Source organism: Seriola aureovittata, chromosome 7 (assembly GCF_021018895.1).
Source record: "Seriola aureovittata isolate HTS-2021-v1 ecotype China chromosome 7, ASM2101889v1, whole genome shotgun sequence".
Lineage (NCBI taxonomy): Eukaryota > Metazoa > Chordata > Actinopteri > Carangiformes > Carangidae > Seriola > Seriola aureovittata.
Genome location: NC_079370.1, coordinates 5,310,034 through 5,323,253, shown reverse-complemented (window position 1 = coordinate 5,323,253; position 13,220 = coordinate 5,310,034). Strand labels below are relative to the sequence as shown.

At 48.4% G+C, this 13,220-nt stretch overlaps 1 long non-coding RNA gene across 1 annotated transcript in view; it reads left to right on the top strand.

The window, feature by feature from the left end:
- Nucleotides 1–1,041, top strand: part of LOC130171810 (uncharacterized) — a 2,299-nt gene extending 1,258 nt beyond the window's left edge. Inside the window, exon 3 of the long non-coding RNA XR_008828206.1 lies at nt 105–1,041. This is a non-coding gene — a long non-coding RNA (uncharacterized LOC130171810). The remainder of the gene's footprint in view (nt 1–104) is intronic.
- The last annotated feature ends 12,179 nt before the right edge of the window (nt 1,042–13,220 follow it).

Below are 13,220 nucleotides of genomic sequence, written 5' to 3'. Positions count from 1 at the left end.
CATTTCAACTACCTGAGACACCCAACTTCTCCCTTTCTCGTCAATAGTCAAACACTTTTGTATTTTAAATTGTGTTAACTAGACCTCTTTACTTCACACTTCAGGGGGTGTGAAAGCACACCATGGGTAAGAGGCCGACCCCACAGCAGACAAAGGACGTGAAACACATCCCGGGGGGGGGGGGGCCCCCCCCCTTTTCCCTCAAGTATAAATGTTCAAGGTTCCCCATGCTCAGGGTCTTTCTTCATTTTGAACCGCTCGCATGTTGATTGACCTTTTCTTTGCAAAGAAAATAAAACCTTGTCGGCCAACGGAAGTCTCTATTTCATTCTTCACCAAGAGCAGAAAATTTCCACGACACTACTATTCCTTTATTCTTTGTTTATATGCTAATAATCAATATTATAATTATTATAAATTTTTAATATTTAGATAGTACTTGTATATGGGGGGGTGGAGGGTGGTACTGACAGATGATGAAGGATGTAGAGTTGTTGATTTTTTCCTGTTTGTTTCAGTTTTATGTTTAATAGGAAAACAGGAAAATGCAGAACAGACGTGTGAATATCATGTTTATGTTAAAGAATCCACGTCTAATATTACAGGTGTGTGAAACAGCTGATGCTCTGCTGTTGTGATTGGTTTAACCTCCAGAAGTCGAGTTAAAATAAGAATAAAAAAACTGAATGAGGGTGTCATCAGCCTCATGAAAAATTCAATAATATTAATAAACTATGATAATAATTTCTTTATATTATTAATATCATAATTAACAGATCTAATAAGAGAATAATGTGACAGAGGAATCAGACTCAGCGGATCGTCTGTCTCAGAAGTCATGCTTTTACTGTGGAAAATGAGCTTTTCAAACTAAAACACGTTTTGTTTCCTCGTTACACTTTCTGCATCAAGCTGGTCTCAGGTCAGTGATTTACTTTATCATCATGTGATTTATATCATCATATCATTTCAAATTAAAGAATCTGTCGTCACATTAAATTCACGTCTAATTATTTTAATTAAAGCATCAAGTATCTGAATTATGTTTTTATTCCCCTCCATAAGGTTTCATGTATTAAACAGTGTTGATGTTTAACACACCCCCCCCCCCCCGGAAAACAAACAATGAAAACAACCCTGCAGATGGTTTGTGTTTTATTTCTGACAAACCACATCAGACATGTAGAAATCAAACATCTTCATCTTCATCATCATCATCAGCTGGACAGAAATAAAAACAGCTTCCTGTCTTGTCCGACATTCATCATCATCATCATCATCATCAGTTCAGGTCCAGGTTCTTGTCACATGACTTAAGTTTTCATTATTAAATGAATTCACTCACCGAAGCACCAACTAACTCCAGACCGGCCAATCAGCTTCCAGAACTCGTCTCCCGACAGTCCGACATGTTGTCGACGTGTTGCTTATAATTGTTATTATATTATATTATATTATATTATATTGCTGGTGGAGAGAAACGGCCCAGCAGGTGTAAAACGTCAAACTCAGTCTCGATTTTTTTTTCCTAATCATTGATTCATTTGACGAATCATTTTCTGACTAAAACTAAAGTCATATCCTGGACATTTGAATGTTTGTCTGTTACCATCACAGACTCTCAGCCCGTCCACCCTGGGCATGCTGGGAAACCTCCCACAACCCTCTGCAAGTGTAAACATGTGTCTGTCAGACGGATGAACGAGGACGCTGATTGGCTGATTGGCTGCTCTGGAGGCGGGGCTTTAACGTTCTCCTGACTTGAAGATTAAGGCAGGAAAAAAACAACACAACTACAACTTTAAAACTACAGTTACAGCTGAGAGTGACCGGCTCCAGCTACACGATCGTCTCCAGTTTGTTCATCTGTGAAGATCAATGACACAACAAACCGTTGACTCTGGCGTCTCCTGAAAGTCCGTCAGTGACTGGATCAGGATGAGGAGCTGACTTCACGTCATGTGGTTTCAGCCTCCATCTTTAAAATCAACACCAACTCCTGTCTGCTGGTTTCTGTCAATGTGACACACGATTAACTTCCCAAACAAGCAACGACCGGCGCAGCGTCGGTGCGTTGAGCTGCAGTTCCTCTGGTGTCCACTAGATGCTGCTGCGCTAAACCAGAACACAGAGTCAGAACATTAATGCAGCTTCTTCTACTGTCCACCAGGGGGCACACGCTTTCGCTTCACAGTCTGACCTACGTCCATGATTGTGGTACATAATCATATCTACATTATCACATCCACCCTCCACCTGGACCGGGAAGAAAAGGTGCGTTTATGGGCGGGTTTTCTTTGATTGACACCCTCAGCTTGGCTGGTTGCTGCTTGTTGTCCCCCCCTAACCACCCACATTTGGTTTTCAGGGTCCAGTAAATCTCAGATGAGACAAAGTCCAGCAGTAAACCCAAAAGTCTCTTCAGGGACGACTCAGGAGCTAATGGTCCTTTACAGACTTTAATCCAGGTCTTCGCCGTCTCTTCAGCTTTTGTCCATCCTGCCTTCCTCCTCTACGTCGGCCTCTACACCTTCTGTCCTGCTCTTTATTTTCCACTCGTCCCCTACTTCCTCTCCTATCACGATCCTGGTCTCTCGTCTCTCCTTGTTAGCCTCCTGATTTTCCTCCTCTGTCTCCTTTCCTTCCTCCTCGCTGTCCTCCTCTATCGTCTTGACTTCATCTTTTTTGTCCCGCTCCATGTCCTCCTGCCTCCCTTCCTCCTCTGTTTTCTTCCCTTTCTCTTCTGTCTCCTTCTTGTCTTCTTTCACCTCCTTCTCTGTCTCCTCTTTGTCCTCCTGTGTCTCCTCTGATGTCTCCTGTCCCCGCCCTCCTTCTTGTTCTTCCTTGGAGTCGTCTTCATCTTCCAGCTCCAACATATCAGGAGAAAAGGCTTCCAGAGCTTCAGCACCCAGCAAGGCCTCCGACAAGGTTTTGAGGAGGTCCAACTGGATCCCCTCTGGTTTCTGACTTGTCATCGCCTCCTCCTCTACCTCCTCTTTAAGAAGAAGACCCGACAGCCTAAAAGACTTCCTCCAAAGCTGAGGGACTTTGTTCAGGTGTGTCAGGGCCTCGACCACCCAGTCAACCAGCAGCTGGGCCACGTTTGCTTGGAGCCGGTGGGGTGACGTCTCCTCAAGCTCCTTCGGATTTCCGGCAGTGAACTTCGCCCAACGCAACAGAATGAAGCGCTGCAGAGCCGGCTTCACACAGACCTCCAGAGGCTGAAGACAGAAGGCGCAGCCTCCGGGAATCACTGCTGGGAGGGTGCCCGACCCACTGATGGAAGTGAGGAACTGATCTCCCATGTGTTCCCGGTGTCGGTCTGAGACCAGCATTGATTTACTGGGCTGGGTTAGACCGGACGTGTGCTGCAGCCAGACCTTGTTAGTCCAGAGGTCCAAGGCTTCTTCCACTAAGAGACTCTCTGGTCCGGCCTCCAGCAGGATGAACTTAGGCAGGACTTTCTCTGCCAGCTGCCTGTTGGCCAGCACCAAAGACGGCAGCATGGTCCCATCTGCCAGTACTGTAAGGTACACAGTGACTAGAGGTAAAGACCCCGTGAGCTCCAGGGCCTCTGAGCGGCGACACTTGTCCTGAACTAACCTCAAATCCACAAAAAGACACAGCTCGTCCATCGCGGCCACAGCGTTCTCCGACAGCTTGTGAACCTGGATGATCTTCTGGGTAAACTCCCTGAAAGACTTGACTTTGGCCTCCAGGGAGGCTGGCAGGGTGCGAGTCAGTGTGGCCGCCGTGCCGATGCTCCGCACACCCAGCCGGTGCTGTAGCATAAAGCTCACCGCCCAGTCGTAGGAGATCCGGAAGGAGTCGCTGAAACCTCCCTTCTTCTTCAGCGTGGAGGCTTTGTGGAAGAGGTTGCTCTCTGTGATTGGAAGCTGCTGCTCACGCATGGACAGCACCCAGGCCACCATGCGATCCTCTCCGTGGACCTGATGTTCCGCTTCAGTTCGCTTCAAACGCCTCTTGGCCTCTTTCAGCCACTTCCGGATGAGCTGGGCCTCGGTTGAAAAGACCCTCGAGGCTTGGCGGAGTCCGTCACACAGAGCAAACAGGGCGATCCTCAGCTGACGGGCGGTGAGGAAATCGTCGCGCTCTTTAGAGGCGGGCAAGATGGCTACCGGCTGAGTGTGGCTGTTTTTTGTTGATGGCGGGTGAGACGTTGGATGTTTTACTTCTTTGATAAATTCGTCTTTAAGATCTTCACTTCCTTCATCAATGTCATCCAGATCGTCCATCCTCTCGTCGTCAGAGAAGTCCTCCACGGGGGCCATCGCCTCATCCATGTTGTCCTCGACCTCGTCCACCTCGACCGCCCCACTGCAGCGCAAAGAACCACAGAATCAACACAGTAGATGAAAATCAATCAATCGTTCAAATCATTAGAGCCAAACCGTTAAAATTCAAGACAAAAAAGCAGAATTGAACATATCATATTTAGTGAATTACCTTATTCTGTCCTTGAGAAATCCGACTTTTGTTGGTCCTGTTAAAAACATCAGACGTGCATCTTTAATTATATAAAGTTTTACAGTGATAAATCAACTTCTGATCTGGATCTTCTGAAAGTACAAGATACTGACCTTTGTTCAGAGGTGAGAGGCCGTGATACTCCCAGAAGCAGCTCGGCTGTTTACACAGGTTGGCTTTACAGGTGATGCAGCCGTACACGCTCTCATGGCGGATGCTCTTCATGTTGCAGTTCTTGCACCTCTTGGAGATGGCGCTGATCTTTGCCATCCTGTGTCTTTGTTTAACCGGTTCATCGGCCACCTCCACCCTCATCCCGCGGGAGCTGGCGATCTCCATGGTCTCAAAATATTTCTGGGCGCACTTGGCGAGCTGGTTGCCCAGACGCTTGCGGAAGTTGACCTGAGTAAAGAGACCGTCTTGCACCCAAGCAGGTGGGTTGTCTTTGCGACTCTCCCGCAGCACGATGAAGGCGTTGACGATGCTCAGGTTCACCAGAAACCAGAAGACACTGCGCCAGTGTCGGTCCTGAAGGATTCCTCCCAGTGGGTTACAGGCCAGCAGCTGTTTGCAGATGTCCACCCCTCGCATGTTCTCCTGCAGGAGGCGGAACGCCATGGGGCGGTCGATGGGGTCCAGGCCGCCCACTTTGGTCTGAGACCTCCTCCAAACAGTGTCCATTTCACCTGGAGCCGCATTAGTCGACAGGCAGCCCATCTCCTTGGTGTCCCTCCAGCGGGTGGCCATCAAGGGGCCAAACTGCCTCTGCAGGAAGTCCCCGGGTTTCTCCAGCTGGCCCTCCTCCCACAGCTGTCTGGGCAGGATGGGGTTTTGTGGAGGGAAAGAGCTGGAGGCGTAGATGCCCTGGTCCAGAAGCTTCTGCATGAGCGGGACAGAAGTAAGCGAGCTGGCCAGGTAGAGCTGGTGGTGTTTGTCCTCCAGACCCTTCATCAGCTCTGGGACCACGGTGAAGCCCGGCTCCTGGCCCATCTGCTCCCCCACCTGGATGAAGAAGCGGTGGCAGTAGCCTGACTTGGAGTCACAGAGCAGCCACACCTGGGGCTGAGTCTTTGGGTTCCCTTTAGTTTGGCCGCTCTCCTCCTCCAGGCTGGGCAGCAGCGCCCTGTCAATGGTCAGGCAGCAGTTTGGCCGGTAAGCGTTCCACATAGCTCCACCCACGATGTCCAGCATCGGCCTGAAGATGTGCAGCGAGTCACTGGGGTTGTTGGTGCCGCGAAACTCATCTGTGGTGAAACTGCCCATGCGGACGTTGGCAGCAATCTGCTTGAAGCGTTTGAAGCTCATGGCTCGGTAGAAGGTGTAGCTGTTGTCGTAGTGACTCCAGGACCAGTAGTGTGACGGGTCGGGCAGGTTCTGGATCCCCATCAGAACCACAAGGCCGATGAAACCTTTGATCTCGTGAGTGGTGACGGGGACCCAGTCCGGGTGGCAGGAGCCCAGGAACTGGCAGGTCTTGGCGTGGGCGTTGGTCTCGTTGGTGATCAGCTCCACCAGCTCCGTTGGGAAGAGCAGGTTGAAGAAGTCGATGGCGTCGCTGTTCTTGGACAGGAAGTTACGAGGCCCACTGCTCTGCATGAACGGGATGATGTCGGACATTGTGCCGTCGCTCTCTGCTGGCTGTTTCCAACCCTCCGCTGACCTCCAGGACGGATCAGGCAGGTCCTTGTTCTGACCCGCCTCCTTCTCTTCTGGGGAACGTTGCTCGTCATCTTGGCAGAACTGGATATCAGGTTCAATGTAGGCTGAAAAGAAGCGGGAAAATAACTCTTGTTAACATTTGATTAAACAGTTTAATTAACTAAAAATTAATAATTATTTCTAGAAACATCAGAACTGGGATTTCTGGCTCTACTTCGCAGAGGAGGGAAAAAGAGTCACAATCTCTTCAGACTGAACAAACACTGCCGTTGTAACTTGGTGAGTTCGACCTTGTGAACAGCTGCTGCAGCCGGGTCCTGAACCACACCAGGAACCACAACGAAGCCGGGTCACCACGAGTCCTGCACTTTAAGCAGTAAACAACCAGGAGAGCTGAAGGACCGGTATCTGAGATCACTGATACGGTGGAGCCAAACTGTGTTCAGCCCTTAAAGTAAATAGAAGGTTTTGTAATTCAGTCCTAAATGTGATTAGGCCAGAACCAGGGTCAGAGGGGTATCTGCAGATGTATTGATAAACGGATGATTGATTGGAACTGTGGAGAAGTGAAATAAGCTGAAGGACTGACGACAGACATTTTTAAAGATGTTTTACATGTTAATTTTGTCTCCGACTCTGGACCACTGAGATTCAGACTCACAGTGTTTGAGAGTCAGGAGACAGATGTTGGACTTCGTGCTCCTGAAAGTCTTGAATTTTAGAAGTCAAAGATGGGATCACGTTGGAAAACATGTTGATGTATAAACCCATTGTTCCAACACCGTCCCTCTGCTGTTTACACGTCCTCCGTTTCCTCGGCTCTGTCGAGGAGGGAGAATCAGGTCAGTTTTATTTACTTTGGCTCCTTGTGACGCCGGAGCGGGACGCTGTGTGAGCTGTGGAGCAACAGGAGGGAAACAGCTCTGAGGAAACCTCCAGCCCTCCCCGGGGAGACGTTTGATTTAAGAGGACGATGCAGAAAAAACCCTCAGCAGCAGCAGCTGAGTTTTTATTTACACAAGCAGAGAGAGAAGCTGAGGAGACGTCACTTCACTGGAATCTGTGGATGTTTCACAGCGTCTGTCAGACTCGCTCTTTTGTCCTTCATGTTTATTTCTTCTTCTTTTAAATCATCTTTATCGGTTAGATTCTGAAACTCTGTAACACTGGTTTGAAAAGTGCTGCACAGATAAACTAAAACTGTATTATACGTAAAGATGAATGCAGATTCAGAACGATGTGGTGACAGAGGGGGGGGCTCTGTCTCACACCCGGGGGGCAGAGAGCAACACGAACGTGTCTTTGACAGTTGTCATTTTCCCATCCAGTGTCTACGTTGTTTAAATACCTGGCTTTTTAAAAGGGAATGGGAGATCGCACTCTGATTGGTTTATTGCACGTCATGCCTGAAACACTCCCATGATCAATTAAGAGATTAAGTTCTACCATTAAAATAACAAAGGTGATATGAACACACCCTAAATACACTGGCTCCTCCTGTGTGTGTGTGTGTGTGTGTGTGTGTGTGTGTGTGTGTGTGTGTGTTGTCTTACTCCTGGTGCGACAGGTGGCGCTGTGGTGCTCCGGGTTGCTGAGCAGGTGAGCAGCCATCTGATCAGCGGTCTGAGGCCTGAAGTCACAGTGAGAGCACTGCAGCAGGAAAACACTGATGGAGCAGACAGAGACGTCGTTATCACATTTATTTATTCACCCCAGTCTCATCATCATCACACCCAGATCAACTTTGAGCTTTTACTTTGTAGAACTGCCTGTTTGTTAATATGTTCCATATGTATTTTAATTTTTATTTCTGTGTATTCTATAAAAACCATATCGTATATATACGTATTTAATATATACTGGGTATATGTTATAAACTCCTCCTCAGGTCATTGAATTCAGAGAAGCATCAGAGAGTCAGTCAGTGTCCTCAGTGGTTTCTCTCGCCAGATTATTTTAATAATATGATTTTTTTTATCTAAAATCTTGCTAAAATAGATCTCCGTCTGAGCAGCAAGTTACCCGCAGAATCACTTCCTCTTTAGTGATTTTTCTTAGAAAATAAAAGCACAAGAGAGACTGTCTTTTGTTGGTTTTTTGTTTTTTTTATGCAGCAATGCTTTATTAGCTTTTATTCTGAAAAGTTCTGACATGAAGTTCTAAAGGTTCTGTTGCACGGTGGAACTATGTGTGACATGAAGAAAATAACAGAGTTCAGTGAATCACAACTTCCTGTCAGGACTTTCAGAATAAAAATCAGAGCAGAAACAGAATGCAGATGATGAGCATCACTGTTAAACAGAGAGGTGCCTGTAACATGTTCACCTCCTCTAACTGTTATCACTGAGCGACACCTGCAGGTCAGACTCAGTCACTGCAGCACAGACGAGCCTCAGAGAACATGTGACGCTGTGATGATGAAGAAGAAGAAGGAGAAGAAGATGAGGAAGAAGAAGAGAAAGAAGAAGAAGAAAACAAAGAAGAAGAAGAAGAAGAGACTCCACTCACATGAATGAATTCTCTAACTCTGTATGAGCCTGTGTGTCTCAGCTGGTCACCTGGTCTCAGGTGTCTGTTCAGTGTTTGATTCAGCAGCAGCAGAAACAACAAGTTTCAAACCTGATCAGATCAATAAGTGATCAATGAGTCTCACCATGGTGGAGGAAGTCTGTGCAGAGGAAGAACTTTGTCTTTGGAGCGCGGCACGTGGTGACTGAAATTCACAACAAGAAAAACAACAATCAATCACAGTGATCAATCAGCAGACTCCTACTGTGAGTACTGCAGTATTGTGAATATTACAGTACTGTGAGTATCACTGCAGTGCTGTGAGTATTATAGTACTGTGAGTATATCAGTACTGTGAGTATTATAGTACTGTGAGTATTGCAGTATTGTGAGTATTACAGTGCTGTGAGTATTATAGTAGTGTGAGTACTGCAGTACTGTGTGTATTATAGTACTGTGAATATTACAGTACTGTGTGTATTATAGTACTGTGAGTATTGCAGTACTGTGAATATTATAGTACTGAGTATTGCAGTACTGTGTGTATTATAGTTCTGTGAGTTTTATAGTTCTGTGAGTATATCAGTACTGTGAGTATTATAGTTCTTTGAGTATTATAGTTCTGTGAATATTACAGTACTGTGTGTATTATAGTACTGTGAGTATTGCAGTACTGTGAGTATTATAGTACTGAGTATTGCAGTACTGTGTGTATTATAGTTCTGTGAGTTTTATAGTTCTGCAAGTATTATAGTACTGTGAGTATATCAGTACTGTGAGTATTGCAGTACTGTGAATATTATAGTTCTTTGAGTATTGCAGTATTGTGAGTATTATAGTACTGTGAGTACTGCAGTATTGTGAGTACTGTTCTTACTGGATCATGTGAGCAGCGTAGGCTCTGGAGCAGCAGCTGCTGTAGGGACACAGCAGACAGTGGACGTGGGTCGGGTAGTGGGCGGAGAAGTCGGAGGCGTCGGTTCCACACTCCAAACACACGAAGCGATCTCCGTCGTACGGTGAAGTCCTGCAGGAGACGAGCGGGGACGCGTATAAACGTGTGACAGAGTCTCCTGTGTCTGATTGGACGTCTCAGACGGGTTCGGCTCTGCCTGTCTTACAACATGTCATCAGACCGCAGCTGACCAATCACCGAGTGAAGAGGGGAACACCTGGACTCACCTGCTGACGTGGACTCGGCGGCTGACCGGTCTCTTGGTGGGGGACCGGGGGGATTTGGAGAGCGCAGGGTTTCTCTGGATCGGACGATTCTGCATCTCTGTCTTGATGATGATTGGCTGGACGAGAGAGGAGGGGGTCTGGAGAAGCCGCCCCCCTGCTGATGTCATCGGAGACCTGAGTTTCCCATAGGTCCTGATGGTCACCTGGAGACACGGGGATCAGGACTAAGGACAAAACGCTGACAGACAATTAAAATCACAGTACCAGACTGGGGGTCAGGAGCTGACCTTTGACCCCGGCGGCAGTCCTTCCAGCTGAGCAGGTCGACGGAAGCTGCGGTGGTTTTCCAGTTTGTGCTGCATCTTGTCTTTGAGGAAAACGAACTGAAGACGACACCTGTTACAGTGGAAGGCCTGGTTGATCTGAGACACAGAGGACGACGTCCATCACACACAGGAACACACAGGTGTGGGTGTGGTTACCTGTTGAGTGGGTGTGGTTACCTTATGTGTGGGTGTGGTTACCTTGTGTGTAGGTGTGGTTATCTTGTGTGTGGTTACCTGGTGAGTGGGTGTGGTTCTCTTGTGTGTGGATGAGGTTACCTGGTGAGTGGATGTGGTTATCTTGTGTGTGGTTACCTGGTGAGTGGGTGTGGTTACCTGGTGTCTCAGAAGGTGCTGCTGGTAGTTGGTGGGGTTTCTGGTCACCTTCAGACAGAAGACACACAGCAGGAAGCGAGAGTCTCTGTGGAAGCTGGCAAAGTGCTGCAGGATGTCTGAGTAGAAGGACGAGCGATACGAACACACCTGCAAGTCACACCTGAGTTAACACTGAGGACTGAGGACAAACATGAGGGAGGTCACAGGTCAGAGGTCAGACTCACCTGGCAGATGTAGGGCATCTCTCCTGGTTTGTGGTTAGACTTCATGTGGTTCAAGAAGGCCGGCTCGTTCTCAAACGCCCATTCACATATACGACACATACCTGAGACAGAGGGACACAGGTAAGTCCAACATTAGGTCCAGTGTTTCCCCTCAACTCAAGTCCAACAGGTACCAAGTCCAGACCCAAATCAAGTCAAGACAGGTAAGTCCCATGTCAGGTCTAAATTAGTTTGTTTTTCAGGTGTGTGACCAGGTGTGGTTCTTACTGGAGGAGAGGGTGGAACCATGCACCTGCTCCTGGTGGGTCTGCAGCTGAGCCGGAGACGAGAACTGTCTGTAACAGAACCTGCAGCACTTCCTCTCATCACCACCTCCTCCTCCAATCAGCTCCGAGTGCTGGAGCATGTGCTGCATCAACCTGCACACACACAAACACAGGTTAACACAGACACCACTGCACCTGCCCCCAGACCGCCCAGGTGTGCTCAGGTGCATTCAGGTGCGTTCAGGTGCATTCAGGTGCTCAGGTGTGTTGAGAAACTTAGGTGTGTTCAGATGTTCAGGGGTGTCACCTCAGGTTGTTCTCGGCCAGGTGTGAGCAGATCTGGCAGTTAAAGGTGGTGGTTTTGATTCCCAGTGGGTGTGGCTTCCTCAGACTCAGGTCGCCTTCAAACGTCCCATAGTAGAACTCCTCCACACTCATAACCACCCTGGGGGGATCGGCAAGTGGCGCTGCGGTCACGCTGGGCGTTGTGACAACAGAGGGGGCGGGACCAGGAGCTGCAGGACCAGGTGACACAGAGAAACGGTTAATGTGGGCGCACAGCATTGACTCGGCTGAGTGTGACGGTTGGGACCAGGTAAACTCAGCACTTCCTGTAGCTCCTTCACAATAAAGTTCTTCCAGCAGCTTCTAACCACAGACCATGGAATGAGTATTGATCCAGTATTATGATAGATTCAGTATTGATCCAGTATTGATAGTTGACCTACTCAAGTTGCTGCTGAATGTCGTGACTCTGGTGACTCCATTGGCCGAGCCGGAGGGAAGGGCGGGAGAACCTGCCAGCTTCAGGGAGTTGGCCCCACACACCTGAGTCATCTGGAGGTTCACTGAAAAAAAAAAAAAAAAAGATAAATCAATGAATCAGTACATCAATTGATGAATGCTATCAATTCTGATCAGACCCTTGTCCCAGTGTGTCTGGTGTACTGACCGGGTCCCGGCGTGCTGGTGCGGATGGTCAGTGTGGCCGGTAGCTGCATGGCGGTGAAGGCGGAGCCAGGCTGGGCGGGGCCTCCCGAGGGGTCTGGGACCGGTCTAGTCTGGATAGCCTGGCCCTGAGGGAGCACGGGGGACACACCCACACTGGGCCGTACCAACTGCCCCAACGATGAGGCTGTGGGGACAGGAAACATCAATGATCAGCTGGGATCAATAATCAGATCAGATTTTCTTACTGATTATTATCCGATGGAGTGGGCGTGTCTTACACTGGATAAGGGTCAACGGCTGGACCGTCTGACCTGGCTGCAGGTTAAAGAGCAGGGGGGTACCGCGGTTCATCACCGTCTGCATCGGGAAACCCTGTACAGGAAACATGTGACATCACAGTGACATCACAGACAGTGGACAGAGACTCGCCGTGTCGTGTTGTCCACTACTGATGGTAATAACTGAGGGTGTGTTTGTTTTCTTTACCTGGGTGGTCAGGAGGAAGGGTTGGGTGTTTCCTGTCCCGTGGGCTGCTGGGAGGAGAAACGTCCCACCTGCCGTCTGTGTCAGGATGAGGGGCTGGGCATGAGTCATCAGTGAGGCTGAGACAACAGGTGTGGAGTGGGTGGCGTGGAGGCGTGGGACAGAGGAGGGGGTGGAGGTGATGGAGGGAGGAGGAGGAGGAGGAAGCATCACTGAGGTGGTAATGATGTGAATAGGTGAAGCTGAGGAAGAAGAACACAGACATTAATGATCCTGAGCTGAAGAGGCATAGAGACTCTGTACCTGTATATCATGGTCCAGGACACCTGACACACACACACACACACACACCTGTTGGGGCAGGTGTGATGGATGGAGGAGTTCTGGGGGGCGGAGTCTCAAAAGCTGGAAGAGGAGATGGTGAATCTTCCACTGGAGAGAGACAGATATTATTTTAGAGGATGTTGTGTGTGTGTGTGTGCGTGTGTGTGCGTGCGCGCGCATGCGTGTGTGTCACCTGGCTCGCTGTAGTTGTCAAAGTCCATCTCGTCTTCCTCCACGCTGTCGTCCACCTGTTGCCATGGCTCCAGCTCCTCCTCCTCACACTCCATAAACAGCTCTGTATCCATGTTGCTATGGAAACGAAAGACACAGGTCCAGGGTTACTGCTGGTTCAGTCGGGATGATTTGGAATAGAATAATTAATTATCATAACGCCACTATAATTAGTAGTTTCATTATCATTAAAATTTTTAATTGATGCAACCTAATAGATAGACTATAGATAGATTATTAAACAA